This window comes from Mastomys coucha, unplaced genomic scaffold, assembly GCF_008632895.1.
Source record: "Mastomys coucha isolate ucsf_1 unplaced genomic scaffold, UCSF_Mcou_1 pScaffold19, whole genome shotgun sequence".
NCBI classification, from domain to species: domain Eukaryota; kingdom Metazoa; phylum Chordata; class Mammalia; order Rodentia; family Muridae; genus Mastomys; species Mastomys coucha.
The window spans coordinates 10,496,927-10,501,923 of NW_022196901.1; positions in this window are offsets into that span (position 1 = coordinate 10,496,927).

Sequence of the window (4,997 nt, forward strand, 5' to 3'; positions counted from 1 at the left end):
CCATTGTGAAATGTAGCAATGTAAATTATTCATGATTATAATGACATCTTGGGTATTATGGCTACCCTATGACACAATATAGAATATACATAACAATGTTTTAATTTTACAAAAGAAAAGCTTGGCATAGAAATGACAAAGAATCATAGCAAAGGTAAAATAAAAAAGATTCTTGAAATTAGAAATAAACCTCTATCATCTAAGGAATGTATTTTTCAGGACTCTGACAATGTAGCATGTTCAGGACTCTTGGGTATGACAATGTAGCATGTTCAGGACTCTTGGGTATGACAATGTAGCATGTTCAGGACTCTTGGGTATGACAATGTAGCATGTTCAGGACTCTTGGGTATGACAATGTAGCATATTCAGGACTCTTGGGTATGACAATGTAGCATGTTCAGGACTCTTGGGTAGGTATGACAATGTAGCATGTTCAGGACTCTTGGCCATGACAAAGTAGTATGTTCAGGACTCTTGGGTATGACAATGTAGCATGTTCAGGACTCTTGGCCATGACAAAGTTGTATGTTCAGGACTCTTGGGTATGACAATGTAGCATGTTCAGGACTCTTGGGTATGACAATGTAGCATGCAATTTTACCATGTCCTAGATGCCTTTATGTTGTGATTAGTCTGTATTCTTAGAGGAGTGGAATGAAGAGGAATGCTAGTATTTTTTTATTTGTTTGTTTGTCTTGGAAAAACCATAGATTCAATTTGTAGATAATAGATATCTGCAAAAGAGTAATGGTGTTTAGTAGAGTAGAGATCAAGAGAATATTATCACAAAATCCATGTTTTATTAAAAGGATTATGGGAGTTTCACAAATATTGTAAAAGATAATTTGCAGAAAAATTAAAAATGTTGATCTCACAACAAACAAATGACAAAAACCACATGAGAGGTCTGTGAAAGAATAAACTGTATCATCTTCAGATATTATAATAAATGCCATCTTTAAGACAAATGAAATAGCAGACCCCCACACACACATATCCAAACTTCTAGAGATGGAGATTTGTGACAAAGTTTCTAGTATTCAGTAGCCTTGATTATGTTCTAGTGACTGCTCTATTCTGATATTGTAGATGGCTGCCTCCTTCCTGTGATGTGAGAGATAGGTAGATAGATGGGTGGGTAGCTGGATGGGTAGATGGATGGATGGGTGGATGAGTGGGTAAGTAGGTGAGTGGATGGATGGAGAAAGAAAGAGATGGTATGTATTAATGGGAAGAAAGATGAATAGATAGATGTTGATAGATATAGAAAGAGGTGAATAGATAGATGAAAGACAGACAGATAGATTGACAGATACTAGACACAGATAGAAAAAGAGATGGATAGATAGATGATAGACAATTTATGAACATAATGGTCATTAGGGTTATCTTATGACAGAACACAGTCATAAGATAATATACTATCATTTTTTTAAATTTTATTTATTACTAGTATTAATTATTTATTTAACATTCCAAACATTGTCCCCCTTCTTGGTCCTCCTCCCCAAGTACTTCATCCCATCTTCCCTCCCCTTTGCTTCTGAGAGAATGCTTTCCCACCCACCCATCCACTGCCACCTCACCCTGATAGCATCCCCTTTCCCTAGGGCATCAAGTTTCTACAGTATTAAGTGCATCCTTTCCCACTGAGGTCAAACAAGGTAGTCCTTTGCTACATATATAGTGGGGGGCCATGAGCCAGCCCATGTATGCTCTTTGGTTGGTGGCTTAGCCTCTGGGAACTGTGAGGGCTCCAAATTAGTTGATACTATTGTTCTTCCTATGAGATTTGCCATACCCTTCAGCTCTTTTAATCCTTCCCCTAACTTTTCCATAGGGATTCCTGACCTCAGTCCAATGGTTGGCTGTAAATAACAGCATCTGTGTCATTCAGCTACTGGTAGATCCACTCAGAGGACAGCCATGCTAAGCTCCTGTCTACAAGCACAACACCCTTCACAATAGTCACAAATAATATAAAATATCTTGGGTACTTCAATTAATATAAAATCTAAACTAAAATATAAAATAATATATAATGTAAAAATAAAATATAAAATGTAATATATTATAATATATAATATATTTATAATATAAAATAAAAAAAAACATTAACCAAGCACATGAAAGATTGTACGACAAGAACTTTAAGTCCCTGAGGAAAGAAATTAAAGACCTCAGAAGATGGAAAGATCTCCCATGCTCATGGATCAGTAGGATTAACATAGTAAAAATGGACATCTTATCATAAGCAATCTAGAGATTCAATGCAATCGTCACCAAAATTCCAACACAATTCTTCACAGACATGGAAAGAGCAATTCTCAACCTCTTGTGAAATAGCAAAACACCCAGGATAGTAAAAACAATTCTCAACAATAAAAGAACTTCTGGGGGAATCACCATCCCTGTCATTTCTTATAAGGTCCTAATCACTACACATCATGAGGCGTCCCCCCTCAAGACCTCATCGGAATTTAAGTATTTCTCAAAAGTCTCAAAGTCTTATCTCCATTGTCATCTCCTTGGGAGTTCAGGCTGTTGCAGCTGGGCTTTGGAGAAGCACAGGCATTTTATTCACAGAGGAGAGAGAACTCAGTGGCTTGCTCTCAATAGGATGAAGGCGATGGTACTTTGTCTTACTATACAAAGTAAACTGAATTTACCCTTAAAGCAACTACCTAAACTGTCGTGCTTACTTCTCTAAATGTCCTTGAAAACATCCAACAGTACAAAAATGAATTCAATTTCTTGGTGGAAATTATAAAATGTAAAGGCTATATATGTGAAAATAGATAACGGAGTCTAAACGACCACTCCTTTTCTTTCTTTCTTTTCTTTTTTTATTTTTATTTTTTATTAGATGTTTTCTTTATTTACAATATCTCCTTTCCCAGGTTCCCATCCAAAAGAAAAAAGAAAAAGAAAATAAAATAAGAAAAAAAAATAAACCCAAAACTAAAAAAATCCCCTGTTCCCTCCCCCCTCCCCCTGCTCACTACCCCACCTCCCCCACTTCCTGGCCCTGGCATTCCCCTACACTAGGGCATAGAACCTTCATAGGACCAAAGGCCTCTCCTCCCATTGATGACCAACTTGGCCATCCTCTGCTATACACGTGCTGCTGGAGCCATGAGTACCCCCATGTGTACTCTTTGATTGGAGTTTTAGTCCCTGAGAGCTCTGAGGGTACTAGTTAGTTCATATGGTTGTTCCTCCTAAGGGGCTGCAAAACCTTCAGCTCCTTTGGTTCTTTCTCTAGCTCCTTCATTGGGGACCCTGTACTCAGTCCAATGGATGGCTGTGAGCCTCTACTTCTGTATTAGTCGGGTACTGTCAGAGCCTCTCAGGAGACAGCTATATCAGGCTCCTGTCAGCCAGCACTTGCTGGCATCCACAATAGTGTCTAGATTTGATGATTGAATATGGGAAGGATTCCCAGGTGGAACAGTCTCTGGATTATCCTTCTTTCAGTCTCTGCTCCATAGTTTGTCTCTGCAACTCCTTCCATGGGTATTTTGTTCCCCCTTCTAAGAAGGAATGAAGTATCCACACTTTGGTCTTCCTTCTTCTTGACTTTCTTGTGGTTTGTGGATTGTACTTTGTGTATTCCGATCTTCTAGGGTAATATCCACTTATCATACCATTTATGTTCTTTTGTGATTGTGTTACCTCACTCAGGATGACGTTCTCCAAGTCCATCCATTTCCCCAAGAATTTCATAAATTCATTGTTTTTAATAGCTGAGTGGTACTCCATTGTGTAGATGTACCACATTTTCTGTATCCATTCCTCTGTTAAGGGACATCTGGGTTGTGTCCAGTTTCTGGCTATTATAAATAAGGCTGCTATGAACATGGGGGAGCATATGTCCTTATTACATCTTGGAGCATCATCTGAGTATATGCCCAGGAGTGGTATAGTTGGGACCTCTGGTAATTCTATGTCCAATTTTCAGAGGTGTCTGAAACTGTCCCGCAGTTTCACGAACATGGGTTCTCTCAGGCGAAGGACCAAAGGACCTAAAATATAGGGTTCGAGATGCAAGAGAAAACACAAAGTCAAGTTGCGTCCCAATCAAGGCTTCCATCTTTACTTAGAATATCCAGAATATATATAGGTACATGGAAAAACCAAATCCGAATCTCTAGGTTACATGATATTTGCATAACATAAACACTGCAGAAGAAGTCAGGCAATGAAGTACCCAGCAATTCAGAAGGTCTCCAGGCGGGAGGTGTGTCTGTATCTCAGTGTGCATTTCCAGGCAGCTGCTTCAAGGAAGAACTGACAGTCTGCAGAGAGCTTTTGTCTTAGCTCCTCAGGTGGTAGCCTCCAAGCAGAGACTGCCAGAGTCTGATGGCTGAGCTGAAGTGGGGAGGTAACATGGAGGAACGGCCAAACTGATTTCCAGAGTGGTTGTACCAGCTTGCAATTCTGATTTCCAGAGTGGTTGTACCAGCTTGCAATTACACCAACAATGAAGGAGTGTTCCTCTTTCTCCACAACCTCTCCAGCATCTGCCTTCACCTGAGTTTTTTTATCCTAGCCATTCTGACTGGTGTGAGGTGGGATCTCAGGGTTGTTTTGATTTGCATTTTCCTGATGACTAAGGATGCTGAACATTTCTTTAGGTGCTTCTCAGCCATTCGGTATTCGTCAGTGGAGAATTCTTTGTTTAGCTCTGTATCCCATTTTTTAATTGGGTTATTGTTTCTCTGGAGTCTAATTTCTTGAATTCTTTGTATATGCTGGATATTAGCCCTCTATCAGATATAGGATTGGTAAAGATCTTTTCCCAATTTGTTGGTTGCCATTTTGTCCTATTGACAGTGACTTTTGCCTTACAGAAGCTTTGCAACTTTATGAGGTCCCATTTGTCAAATCTTGATCTTAGAGCATAAGCTATAGGTGTCAGGAAATTTTCCCCTGTGCCTATGTGTTCCAGACTCTCCCCCACTTTCTTTTCTATTAGTTTGAGAGTATCTGGT